Genomic DNA, 14,557 nt, shown 5'->3' with positions numbered 1-14,557 from the left:
AGTTCAGTCAAAAGATGTTGAAGGCCTGAGTGGAGCAGTGGTGATAGTAATGGAGAGATACATTGAAAAATAGAATTAGCTAATCTCAGTGATTAGTTGAATATGCTGCATTAGAGAGAATGATTTGAACTTAATTTAGGAGAATATAAGAATATAATCGGAAGAAAAAAATTGTTACAAATGAAACATCACACATCAGGGACAGTGTCAACTTGGTACAAAGAAGACATTTCCTGTGAGTACCTTATATGCAGTGATATAGCTTCAGGAGAGCATGTGAACATTTTAGGCACAATTTTAGAGCACTCTGGCTCAAGGTGTTAATCTCACTTTTCTTTCTCCAGTTATATATCTTTCATATATTAATGTTATTAATTTGCTAGTCAGTGTTCATCAGGGTTCAGTTAATTGATTATATCTTTTCTCAGAGTAATTATTTGTTTTATTTAATAGATGGCTGCTAACTTCTTAGTTGTCATTAATGCATCTATTAGCCTTACATTTATTCTTCTGTGCCTAGGGTAATTTTTTTTCTTTTATTGATTTTAAAGAGAGAGTAAAGGAGGGGGGGTGGAGAGAGAGAGAGAAATTGATCAGTTGCCTCTCTTACACGCCCCAATGAGGGAGCAAACCTGCAACCCGGGTATGTGCCCTGACCAGGAATCTAACCTGCCACCCTTCATTGCACAGGACGATGTTCCAACCAAATGAGCCGCACCAGACAGGGCTCCTGGGGTAATTTTTAAAGAGTGTTTAATACTCCTCCTTTAGCCTATTTTATTTAAAATTACTCATATGTCCTGGCCAGTGTGGATCAATGGTTGAGCATCAGCCCATGCTCTAAGGAGTCGCTGGTTCGATTCCTGGTCAGGGCACATGCCCAGGTTGTGGGCCCAATCCCCAGTGGGGGACATGAATGAGGTGCCCAGTCAGTGTTCTCTCTCACCGATGTTTCTATCTCTCCCTCTCCCTTCCTTTCTAAAATCAATCAAGAAAAACATTTTTTGAATAAATAAAATTACTCATGATCAATTAATTATAATTATAAATATTACTCTATAACATAATTATTCATTTAATGCCTTCATACATTTTTTTTGGCCTGTCTGCATTTTGAGAATAAATACAGATACTTTCCCTATATAATTATCCCTTCCCTGATCTGATTCCTAGGAGTGATATTGTTTTAACCAGAAATCATTCTGTACACCAAAAGGGTACAGGTTTGATTACAGTCGGGGCACATACCTAGGTTGCAGTTTCAATCCCCAATTGGGGTGCATACTGGAGGCAACGGATCGATGTTTCTCTCTCTGTCTTCCTCTCTCTCTAAAGTCAATAAAAAACATGTACTCAGGTGAGGCTTAAAAAAAAAAAAAAAATATATATATATATATATACATATATGTGTGTGTGTGTGTGTGTGTATATATATAATCATAAAATCCTATTTTGCCTTTACTAAGCATAAAGCAAAATTAATTGAGAAAATGTTTTCTTGTAGCCAGACTGGAGTCAGAAAAAGCCATTGGCCCTCTGTTCTGGTTCATATGTCTCTCATTCATTCATTCATTCATTCATTCATTTGACAAATCTTTATTGAGCACTTACTATGTACTAAAGGTTAGCGTTCTGCTCTTTCTTTCCCAAACTCAGGATGAAAAGATTTCACACCATGGTGAACAGCTAAACTTGTGGAAACGTTGAAGTAATAAGCGCAGCTTTAATGGTCAACTTAATGCTTTAGCCTGAAACTTGAAACTATAAAGGAATTCCACAGTGGATGTGTAAGTAAATTGGAACAGACTCTGATCAGGCAGCCTTCTGGAAGGGACGTTGTTCATAGTCTCTAGGCCCCAGAATCCTGACTGCAACGTTCAGTCTCAGCACCTGGTTTAGGCAACTCTCTTTCCCAGTATCTGAAAGACTCTTCACTTGAGACTATAATAGTATTCCCCAGGTTTCTGTGGTTGGTCCTTCCTCTTTCCCTCTTCATACTTTCTCTGTACCTTTATCACAATCCATGGTTTCAGTCGCCCCCCTTTACATGGACTCCCAAGTCTGTTTCCAGCCCAGACCCCTGTTCAAGCACCAGATGCATTACTCACTTGCCTCCTACATGTCCCCTCAGAGATGGAATAGGCAACTCTAAACTTGCCACCACCAAGCTGACAATTGGGCATTTGTCCAGGTACCTTCCTCCCTTTACCTTGCTCCTTGTTCTTCCACACACTGCCGAGATACCTGTCAGGCCCCTCCACCTCTATTCATCCCACTACGTTAGCCTGGCCCATTGTTACCCCTCGCCCAGATGGCTGCTTCCATGTTCTGCTGTCAGTCCCCTTTGTACCCTGCTGTCCTCACCATGAGGTTTCTAAAATGCAGGTAGCCGATTTACTGAACTGGGCACCAGGCTAAGTGTAATAGGTAGATGATTTCTCTGGGGAAGAACTACAATTTAAAGACCTTGTGTGGAACAGAGCCAAGATTTGAACCCAAAACTTTGACCTTGACTTCAAAATGTGTGTGCTCTCATCCAGGCACTCTACTCCCCTTGCTTAAAATGCATCAGAGGCTCAACATGGCATTTAGAGTAAAACTCCTTATTAGGTTCCATGCCGCAGTTCATGTTCTGCCCCCTCTCTCCCGATCTACTTTTCATTTTGGCCAGGTCAGACTTCCATTTCCAACAGTGCCATTTAAGCCTTTGTGTGATGACATATTGATTCTTGTGTCTGAAACACACTTTCCTCTTTTTATACAGCAAGTTTCTTTTTTTTATATAAATTATTTATTTATTTTTTTGTTACAGATATTTTACCTTTTTTACCCCATTGGCACCCCCCTCCCCACCCCACCCCCGCCCCATCTCTGGCTTAGTTGTTCATGTCCATTGGTCATGCATACATGCATATAAGTTCTGTGATTTATCTCTTCCCACCCCTCCACCCCCTCTTCTGAGGGATGTCAGTAGGTGCCCTACTTCCAGACTGTTATGTTCATTATATTCCGTATATAAATGAGATCGTGTGGTATTTGTCTTTTTCTGCTTGGCTTCTTTCACTTAGGATAATACTTTCCAGGTCCCTCCATGTCGTCTCAAAGGATAAGAGATCTTTCTTTCTTACCACTGCATAGTACTCCATTGTGTATATGTACCACAGTTCTTTTATCCATTTGTCTACTGATGGACACTTGGGCTGTTTCCAGATCTTAGCTATTGTAAACAGTGCTGCTATGAACATGGGGGTACATATAGTCTTCCTGATTGGTGTTTCAGGCTTCTTAGGGTATATTCCTAGCAGTGGGATCACTGGGTCAAATGGAAGTTCAATTTTTAATTTTTTGAGGTAACACCATATTGATTTCCACAGCGGCTGCACCAGTCTGCATTTCCACCAGCAGTGTACGAGAGTCCCCTTTTTTCCACACACTCTCCAATACTTGTTATTTGTTGATGGTGACCATTCTGACAGGTGTGAGGTGATACCTCATTGTTGTTTTAATTTGCATCTCTCTGATGATTAGTGATGTTGAGCATTTCTTCATATGTCTTTTGGCCATTTATACAGCAAGTTTCTAATCATCCTTCAAAATTCAGCTAATAGACGAACTCTTGATAAGTTTTCTGAGACCTGCAAACTCCACACTACTCCCTTATTTGTAAGAAAAAATATTAAGAAAGATAAAAAAAAAATCTTTAGCTGTTTCTCATTGCTCTGGGGATAAAGTCCAAAATTCTTCCTATGGCCTGCATTTCCCTGCAGGATCACTTCTCCTGCCTCTAGCCTTGTCATACCTACCCTTCCCATTTTGGGGGTATTCTTATCACACTGGCCTTTTCTCGACCTCCTTAAATACTTCACTCTACCCATGTTTTTCCTCTATCTTGAATGTCTTTCTTCACCATTTATGTAGGTCACTCCTTTCTGCTCCCTCACCTGAACCTCACAAAGTCACACCTCAGTCCTATGAGTTCTCACAGCCCTGTGGACTTCTCCATCATGACACTACACCAGTTGTAACTTTACATGTATTTTGTCACTGCCTGAGTAATGTCTCCCCCACTAGTCTGACTGCAGGCTCCAGGAGGTCAAGAATGGTGTGTGCTCCCTGGCCAGTGTTGCTCAGTGGTTAGAGCATTGGCCCATACACCAAGGAGCTGCCGGTTTAATTCCCCGTCAAGGGCATGTACCTGGGTTGCAAGTTCCATCCCCAGCCCCCGTCAGTGTGCATGCAGGAGGCAGTCAGTCGGTGTGTCTCATCAGTGTCCCCCTCCACCCCCGCCCCACTCTCTAAAAATTAATGGAAAAAATACCCTCTGGTGAGGATTAACCAAAAAAAAATGGTGTATGTTTTTTTCGCGCCATGATCACCCCAGCATTCAAGCCAGGCACTAGTGGGTACATCAGCATGTGGTGAATGTGTGGATTATGTTTATTGTAGCCCCTCCTTTGTTTTGCAGATTGCCTTGTGTAACATCCTGCCAAGTTAATTCTCCCTCTATTCTTGCCCTGTTTTCACTAAAGTGTCATCCCCAGTCAGTAGGCACCATGTTTGAGTCAACTTTGTTTCCTTGGTGATAACACACTGTAAAAGCATAAGGAATGTTGCATGAGTGAATGCTGTGTCTATGGGTAACTGCTTACTAGCAAGCATGAGTGAAAATAATTTGGTAAACTAGCAGCAGTGACTATGTTTAGGATCCAGAGAGTCACATAATTTTTCTTTTTTTCCTCTTCACATATCTCTTTTACTGAGAAGAATTTTCAAGGGCTAGAACCAGTGTGTAAGATAATATGGAGGAAAATAAGCCTCTTCCTTTTAATTATTTAAAAATAACCAAAATGCTCTGGTCAGTTTGGCTCAGCCATTAGAGCATCTGCCTGCGGACCAGAGAGTCCCGGGTTCGGTTACCGCTAAGGGCACGTACCTCAGTTACATTTTGTTCCCACCCCAGTTGGAGTCATGTGGATGGCGACCATTCGATGTGTCTCTCTCACATTGATGTTTCTCTCTCTCTTCCTCCCTCTCTCCCTCCCGCTTTATCTGAAGATAAATGCAAAAATGTCCTCAGGTGAGGATAAAAATATATAATAATAATAATAAAAATAACCAAAATGCAAAAAAAAAAAAAATCCTACTTGTTTCTTAACTGGTACTACTAACATATACAGTCATCTACTGGAAATAATGTTATTCCCTTAGTAACTAACTTTCATCTACAATCATTTGAATAATTTCACAAATCTCAGGCACATAGTGACCACAGGGGTTTGCTTCCCTGCATCTTTCTAACCCTAGGGAATAAGAGGGAATGCAGTGCTTATTTTTACTGTATCCTCCATTTTTCTTCTTTAAGAATGGAGGAAAGAGTTGTCACCTTTCAGTGCAGCCCATTTTCATTTTGCAATTCCTTTGTATTTTTACTTGCTATCCTGAAGACAAATTTGTTCAGAATATTGGAACCTAAGAAAAGAGAATCTGGTTGATTTCTGTTTCCTAAGTCTTTGACATGTACAAGAGAATAGGAACTGTGGACAGCAGGGTTAGAAACCAGCATTCTGTACGGCCACACAGATCTCTGGTCCTGAATGTCTGCCTCATTGATGGAGCGGGGTGGATGAAAGCAAGCTCGAGGAGGAGGTGGAACACCTCACCTGGTCAAGTAGGGGGATAGCAGAGAGACAAACTTAGCAGGATTTTCCCTTGAAAGATTTACTGGTCCCTACTCTATTGTAGTACTATATTGTAAGTACTTTCAAAGAATAGAAATTCTGTCATATTCTTGGTGGTGGTTTTTTAAAAATCTCCCATTGTCTTTGCCTATAGTAGGGACTCTAATAAATTACAGTGCATGCAAACCAGAAAAAGTTTAAATGAGAGAATATGCATCTGATTGTTTTGTAATCTGCACCGTTCTTACAAGTTAGGGTACTGGTAATATGGTTGGAAGTGTTTGAGTTTGTGTTATTTAGGTTGAAATAACCGTATTTTATGACTTTGCTAAAGATGAAAGACTCTATTAGAATCTCCCATACAGGTATCCCCTGCTTCTCAAACATTCTAAATATGCCACTCCATTCCTGCTGAAGACCTACATTAGTACCTATTGAGGAGAATTTTCACATTATAAAAGAAAAGGCAAAAAGCAAAGGTAGTGTTCAGCGTTTGTTCTGCAATGGCCTTTATAGAGGAAGCTCATCCCAAGCAGCAAGAGTGGCTCCTCCAGAGCTTTGAACGTTGTGAGCATCTGCACGCTGTCTCAGTTTGCTTTGTGCATCTGTTAGCAAGGTGTGTCTAAGGTTTCAGAAAACCTGAGGTCTTGTAAGGGTGTTACATTTAGGATAAAACCGGGCGTAATTTAGTATTTCGATCATGGTGAATGAAATAAAGACATTGTGCATACTTTGGATTTGGGGTCTGAGAAGTCTCAAAATGTTTCCGTATAGATTAATAGTAATTGCCTCTTTGCTTTATGCCATTTTGGTTTATGAAGGGTTTCATAGGAATACTCTACTTTTGAATAGCTGGAGAAACCTGTATTCCTAAATCAGACCAGTGTCATGCATTAGTATTTTACAGTGTGTCAATTGCCACCACCAACATAATGGTCCCAGTCATCTCCCTTGCCTACTTTCCTCTCTTTGATCCTGTGGACAATAACTTTTTAACAAAGACATTGATGTATAACATATGCCTGTGAGTCATATTCAATTAACAAGTATGTACTAAGCTATATACCAGGCACTGTGCTAGGCACTGGGATACACCACAGAATAAAATTTATAAGAGTTTTATTTATGGAGCTTTCATTCTCGTAAGATTGTGTTATAACAAAAGTCTTCCAATATTTTTTATTACTAAATCCACTGGAGGTAGTGGTCTCACAAATACCTTTGTTGTAGCAAATTCTACACTCTGCTAAGGCTAAATTAGTTTTATTCCAGGGATCAAAAGCATTGGGAGAATTGGTTTCATTCAAATTTTGATGAAAACTATCATAATATTAGTAAAATCTGGCCTTGCCACTGAGGCTGTTTACTGCCTTGGGGCTATGTGTTCCATATTCACAAAGACTTCCCAGTGTTTAGGAAAAAGAAGAAAGGGAGGCTCCTGAGTGAATTAACATTGATTGGTCTCATGCTGTATATTAAGAACTATAACCCTGCCAGTGTGGCTCAGTGGTTGAGCATCAACCCATGCACCAGTTCAATTCCCCATCAGGGCACATGCCCAGGTTGTGGGCCCGATCCCCACATCCCCAGGGCATGCAGGAGGTGGCCAATCGATATTATCTCTCATCGATGTTTCTCCCTCTCCCTTTCTCTCTCTCTAAAATCAATACAGAAAAAAAAGAACTATATATTCACTTTAACATGCATTACCTGATTTAAGTTAGATCACTATGAAATAGGTATTATGACTCCATTTTACAAATATAATAATAATAATAATAGCTCTTTTTTTTACTTTAGCATTTCCCATGGGCCAGATATGATAGGCTTTTTCTTTCATTATCTCATTTAGTCATCATAAAAACTCTGTGAAGCAAGTACTTTTAATCTCCCCCATTTTGCAAATGAGGAAGCTGCAGCTCATAGAACTAAAGTATCAAACCTAAAATCATACAGCTGGTGTGGAGCAGGGTTGACACTGAAGTTCTTTAAAGCCAAAACTTTTCCTTGTATTCTTTGTTGACTCGGAGCAGGTAGTCCTCTCTGCCTCCACCTGCCTCCACGGGAAGATGCAGCTCTTTATCTTTGGGTGGGTTCCTCTACACAAGATAGAGTGAAGTAGTGAATTCTAGTGCCTGCCTCATGGGTGCAAGCCAGCTGTTAGTGAAACAAGCCATCCGTGGAACTAGTGCTAGCATCACCTTGCATCCCCTTGGCTTCAAAGTGCAGGTCAGAGTTTGCACTTAGTAACTTTAACTCCCAGACCATTATTTTTATTTTCCTGAAAGGCCTTCCTTTCCCTAGTCTTGTTCCCAAAGCTAAAGCCTACATTCAGTACCACTGCTGAGGGTGGCCACTCCTGGCCACCCTGGTGGAGAGGTAGAAGCCCTGAATTCTCTCTTCAGGATGTCTTGGCTTTGGAACTCATCTGCTCCCCAGGTTGTTGACCCCTTGGTGTGCTCACCTTTTTTTAAGATGGAGAAGAAAACAGTTAAATCTGTCATTTTTACCGTTGTATTTTAATAGGTGTTGTTCCCAGCTAATACTTTGTTTTAGGTTTCATAAGTAAATATTTTGTATTGAGTATGTATAACCTAAGGCAATATTATCACAAAGGGTGCATTTTTATAAATTGAAAATAAATTATCATGGGTACATGTCATATTCCAAAATACCAGCAGAGGGGCAGGAGCAGTGTTAATGAAAAATAATATGTCTGCAAAGTAATGTGAAGGGGAGAGAAATGAAAAATGGGAAGTAGGATTTTATCAGGAGAAAAGAGAAAGAAGGAGACCGGAAAGCCTGGGGAAGGTCACTGTGTCCTAAGGAGGGGTTTTCAGCAGTAGAATACAGGTAAGGCTAGCTTTGGCAGAGGTGGGTTGACTACCTAAAGGTGATCTTTCCCAGGAAGGTCTGTGGTGATGTGAGCCTCATTTGGCCCAAGACTACCTTATAATCCCATTTACCCTCATGGAAGGAAACATCCCTGGACCACAGGCCTCAGATTCTTCCTGATTAGTGCAGAGTTGGAGCAACAGAGGTCTGAACCTCCGCACTGTGGTTATGGCTTTCCTCCTGTGCTCTCTGCTCATTCTCTCATTCTGCCCCATGTCTGCATGCTCTTCCTTGCACCATGACTAGAATGATGGCTGAGGGCCTGTGCTAAAGGGACCTCATAGAACAGAAAACCAGATTCTGTAGGAAGACATCATTATTCTGAAAGAGCCTGTAACCCTACACACCCCAGAGTGGCTTGTGCTGTTTGGGATGTGGATGATCCCCTGACAGCCTGCTCATGGTAGGGTAGGAGTGTTTTACACCTTCTCCACTGTCAGTTTCTGCTTACTCCTCAGTCTACTGCATTCTGGCTTGTCAAAATCGGTTACTTTTTTGTGTTTGTCATTTAGCATGTCTTCAGCTTTCGGCAAGATCATCTTCCTTCCCACCCTAACATGCAAGACACCACGGTCTCCTGGTCTCCCTAGGTGCTGAGACGACTCCTCCCTCTTCCTTCAGTCTAAGAGGCCCCTTATTTTACATCTTGACCTTCACACACGCTCTCCCTAGTTGTACTCATTAGTAGTGGCTTCAACCCTGTGTGCTCTGATTTGCCCCAGTCTGTCCTTTCCTCTAGCAAATCCTTCTTTCCAAGGGCCTCCTTCATTTTCTGGTATGCTACCAAATTGAGTGTGTCTGAACTAAAAGTCTGCCGCCTTCTTACCACTTCCAGCCCTCCCGGCAAACATGGCCCTCCTGCATTCTCTCTCATTAAATTTCTAGCTCTCAAACTGAAAATCACTTTCCTTTTTCTCCTTTACCCATAGCCTTTCAGTCTTCCTGTCCAGCTGATTCTCTCACATATTTCTCTTACCAAGAGAAACTGCGTGTCCCCACAGTGATGTCCTCTGTTAGCCATCATCAGTTTTTGTCCTGATTTTATAACAGCCTTCTACTGACCTCTCTGCCACCAAGTCTTAATTCTACCAAGCATCCTTCTTATTGCTACCAGAATGATTTTCCTAAGTCCCGAATCTGACTGTGCCACTCTCTGAAGTCAGGCATTTAAAAGTAGCACAGAGGGTTAAAACAGAAGCAGGATTTTTTCTTTAGAAGCTAAAAGTTGTCAAGAAAATTTGACTAGGTAGAATTGAAAAGAATAAATGCTATGAATAAGAGCCCAGTAAATATAAGCCATAATCTAGGACTATGAAGAACTATGTCCAAGACATTATGTTTATTTATATGAAATGTGTTGAATTTGCTTGTAAAATTTAGGTATTCAAATAGATTAGTTTTCTGCTGCTAGAAATATTAATAACTGACCCTGAGTCAAAATATGCATTTGCTTCCTATCAGAAGCTTTAGCAAATAAACAAGATCATAAAATTAACATTTTATTGTTCTTCAAAGATCTGTATTCACGTTGCTACTCTTAACTGAATTAAATTACTGTTGTTTGTTTATATAAGCACAGGAAAAAAGATCAAGTCAATTTGACTGAATAAAATATGGATTATTTACAAGGCACTTGAATTTTCTCTGATTTAAATGCCTATGAATTTAGTATCTTGTTCTTCTATGAGTTTGGGTAATCAATAATGTCTTTTTATACATAGATCTTCTAATAAGAATTGCTTTTTTAATATAAAAGTAGAATTACCCTACAGAACTTATGATGAATGACGGTAACTTCTCTTTAAAACTACGACTTTTGCTTTATTGTGATTAAATTAAATTTTCTTGAACTGACCAGGGAACCTTACCATCTTTTATTACTGTTCCAAATTCTCAATTAATGAATAAGAAATTATGGAACCCCGTGCTTCCTCAAATAAATAGAAAACAAGCTGTGTTTAATTTTATTGGTAACATTTTGATATGTTTTTATCCAGTGAATCAGGATCATGTATGTGTTTTAAGTGGGAAAATAAGGATAGGAAAACCAAAGTGAGACCTGGAATGAGGTTAGCAAGCAAACTGACTGCTTAGAAGACAGGATATTTGGCAACCAGAACAGCCTCAGGTCTCACTCTGAGCTTCCCCGGAGCCTATGCAAAGAGAAGACATGACTAGTTATATGAGTCACAGTGTCCATAATAAAAAATCAGCCTATTCCTTAAAAGCACAACATGATACTAAGACCCAAGAAATTTCTCTTGTGGCTCTTTGTATGAAGGGCAACATCCTCAGCATAAATACAACCAGTTTCAAAGGGCAGTTTCTTCTGGAATCTCACAATGTTGTCTAATTATGGCAATAACAAGGCCCAAGTGAATAAAGCAGTTCTGCAATAGACCAAAATTTCAGGTCCCTGGTGCAACCACAGAGTTTAGAGTATCCAGAAGAATAGATAGAAGGCTTGCCTTTTAGTCAATCTACCATAAATAGTACTTATTTCACCCGGAGTTTTGATACAACATAAACAGCAGATGTAAAGTTATATTCCCAGACAAGATCTAGACCAGCAGATCTCAACCTGTAGGTCACAACCCCTTTGGGGGTCGAACGAATCTTTCATAGGGGTCTAAGACCATCGGAAAATACATATTTCTGATGGTCTTAGGAACCAAGATACTGTTCCTCTATCCCTCTCCGGGCAGATCTGCCCACATGCAGATACGCCCATATACAACATGAGGAACTGTATTAAAGGGTCGCCGCATTAGGAAGATTGAGAACCACTGATCTAGTCTGAGTAGAAAGCAAAAGTTTTACCTTTACCTGGAGGGGTTTATCATGGAAAGAGCTAGTGACCCCTAAGGACTTTGGATCCACTCCAGTTTGAAGCCCTCTGGTTATATACCTTAGAGATTTTGTTAAGGGGCTGTTATGACTGACCCTCTGTTTTAAACAAAATAACTTTCAGATTAGACATTCAAATAAATTGCTTTTGAAATTAACCCCTATGTAACAAAATTGGTTTATTCTGTAGGGTTAGTTTGAGCTACTTGACATTTACCAAAAGTTAAGGCTTTAGTTTCAGAAAACTATCCTAAAACTAATTTTTAAAATAATACTTTGAGCTCAGAGCCATTATCTTTTTATCTTTTTTAAATTTATACTGTTGAGCCCTGGCCGGTTTGGCTCAGCAGTTGGAGCATCAGCCTGTGGTCCATAGAGACCCGGGTTCGGTTCCCACTAAGGGCATGTTTGTCCTCGGTTGCAGTTTGTCCCCGGCCCTGGTTGGTCATGTGGGTGGCAGCCACTCGATGTATCCCTTTCACATCAATGTTTCTCTCTCCCTCTCTCTCTTCCTCTCCCTCCCTTCTACTCTATCTGAACAAAAAATGGAAAAATGTCCTTGGGTGAGGATTAAAAAGAAAAAAAAAATTTTTACTATTGAGAGTATTACAGATGTGCCCCATTTTTCCCCCATTGTCCCCATCCATCCAGATCCTACCCCACCCTGCACTATTGTCTGTGTGCATTGATTATACATATATACATATAAATTCTTTGGTTATTTTCTGCCTATCCCACCCTCTTTCCTCTGAGATCCATCAGTCTGTGCCGTGCTTCCATGCCTCTGGACCTATTTGTTCATCGGTTTATTTTGTTCATTAGATTCCACATATAAGTGAGATCATGTGATACTTGTCTTTCTCTGACTGGCTTATTTCGCTTAGCATAATACTATCCAGGGCCATCTATGCTGTCTCAAAGAGTGAGAGATCTTTTTTTTATTATTATTATTATTAATTTATTTTTGTTACAGTTGTTTCTCCTTTTTACCCCCTGGACACCCTCCTCCCAACCCCCCCCCCCCCCCCCCAGTATTGTTGTCTATGTCCACTGGTTCCACATACATGGATATAAGTTCTTTGGTTTATCTCATCTTCCCTCTCACCCCTCTCCTCTGAGATTTGCCAGTCTGAACCGTACTCCTTTCTATGTTCATCAGCTTATTTTGCTCATTATATTCCACAAATAGGTGAGAACATGTGGTATTTGTCTTTCTCTGATTGGCTTATTTCACTTAGCATAATACTCTCCAGGTCCCTCCATGTCGTCTCAAAAGATAAAAGATCTTTCTATTTTACAGTTGCATAGTGTTCCATTGTGTATAAGTACCACAGTTTTTTTATCCACTCATCTATTGATGGACACGGGCTGCTTTCAGATCTTAGCCATTGTAAATAGTGCTGCTATGAACATAAGGGTACATATATTCTTTCTTATTAGTGTTTCGGGCTTCTTAAGATATATTCATAGAAGTAGGATCCCTGGATCAAATGACAGTTCAATTTTTAATTTTTTGAGGAAACACCATATTGTTTTCCATAGTGGCTACACCAGTCTGCATTCCCACCAGCAGTGCACTAGAGTCCCCTTTTCTCCACACCCTTGCCAGCATCTGTTGTTTGAGGATGTGTTGATTATAGCCCTTCTTGCAGGTGTGAGGTGATACCTCATTGTCGTTTTAATTTGCATCTCTCTGATGATTAGTGATGTTGAGCATTTTTTAATATGTCTCTTGGCCATTTGTGTGTCCTATTTGGAGAGGTGTCTATTTAGGTCCTCTGCCCATTTTTAAATTGGGTTTTTTGTCTTCCTTTGTTGAGATATATGAGTACTCTATATATTTTGAAAATTAACTCCTTATCTGATGTATCGTTGGCAATTATGCGCTCACATATAGTGGGTTTTCTTTCCATTTTGATGTTTGTTTCTTTTGCTGTGCAGAAGCTTTTTAGTTTGATGTAGTCCCATATATTAATTGTTTTCCTGTTTCTCTTGCCTTAGGCATTGTATCAGTGAAAATTATTCTGCGTGTGATGTCTGAAATTTTATTGCCTACATTTTCTTCTTGGATTTTTATGGATTCATGAGTCACATTTAAGTCTTTTATTCATTTAGAGTTTATTCTTGTGTATGGTGTAAGTTGGTAATCGAGCTTCATTTTTTTGCATGTAGCTGTCCAATCTTCCCACACCATTTATTAAAGAGGCTGTCTTTACTCTTGCCACCTTTGTCAAATATTAATTGAGCATAATGACTTGAGTCAATTTCTGGGTTCTCTGATCTGTTCCATTGATCTGTATGCCTGTTCTTGTGCCAGTACCAGGTTGTTTTGATTACAGTGGCTTTGCAGTATAATCTGCTATTTGGTATTGTGATCCCTACTACTTTATTCTTCTGTGTCAAGATTGCTGTGGCTATTCAGGGTCTTTTTTGGTTCCATATAAACTTTTGAAGTATTTGTTCTAGGTCTGTGAAATATCTAATTGGTATTTTAATGGGGATTGCATTGAATCTATAAATTGCCTTGGGTAGTATGGAGATTTTTATGACGTTAATTCTTCTAATCCACAAACAAGGTATGTGCTTCCACTTTTTTATATCTTCCTCTATTTCTTTTTTCAATGTCCTATAGTTTTCTGCAAATAGGTCCTCTATGTCTTCCGTTAAGTTTATTCCTTAGGTATCTTAATTTTTTTGTCGCAATGGTAAATGGGATTGTTTTTTTAGTTTCTCTTTCTGTGAGTTCATTATTGATGTATAAGAATGCCATCAGTTTCTTGATTTTAATTTTGTATCCTGCTACTATGCCAAATTCATTTATTAAATGTAATAGATTTTTGCCCTGGCCGATTTGGCTCAGTGGTTTGAGCGTCAGCCTGCGGACTACAGAGTCCCTGATTCAGTTCCTGCTAAGGGCACGTATCCTGGTTGCAGTTTTTCCCCAGGCCCGGTTGGGGTCGTATGGGAGGCAGCCAGTGGATGTGTGTCTCTCACATCAATGTTTCTCTCTCTTCCTCCTTCTCTCCTTCCCACTCTATCTGAAGATAAAAATGCAAAAATGTCCTCCAATAAGGATAAAAAAAAGTAGTAGATTTTTTATGGAGTCTTGAGGGTTTCCTATGTTCAATAGCATGTTA

The 14,557-nt window shown here is 39.9% G+C and overlaps 1 protein-coding gene across 21 annotated transcripts in view; it reads left to right on the top strand.

The window, feature by feature from the left end:
• The window catches only part of LYRM4 (LYR motif containing 4), a 163,319-nt gene that overhangs the window by 10,309 nt on the left and 138,453 nt on the right, over positions 1 to 14,557 (top strand). For 2 of the 21 annotated variants that reach the window (XR_004958976.1, XR_004958975.1), the window contains exon 2: positions 1,657 to 1,787. The exons of the other annotated variants lie outside the window; for them this stretch is intronic. The gene's annotated coding sequence lies outside the window, so the exon portion shown is untranslated. The remainder of the gene's footprint in view (positions 1 to 1,656; positions 1,788 to 14,557) is intronic. 21 annotated transcript variants of the gene reach the window in all.

The sequence above is a fragment of the Molossus molossus genome, unplaced genomic scaffold, assembly GCF_014108415.1.
Source record: "Molossus molossus isolate mMolMol1 unplaced genomic scaffold, mMolMol1.p scaffold_m16_p_12, whole genome shotgun sequence".
Taxonomy (NCBI): domain Eukaryota; kingdom Metazoa; phylum Chordata; class Mammalia; order Chiroptera; family Molossidae; genus Molossus; species Molossus molossus.
This window is presented reverse-complemented; position numbering and strand designations above follow the sequence as displayed.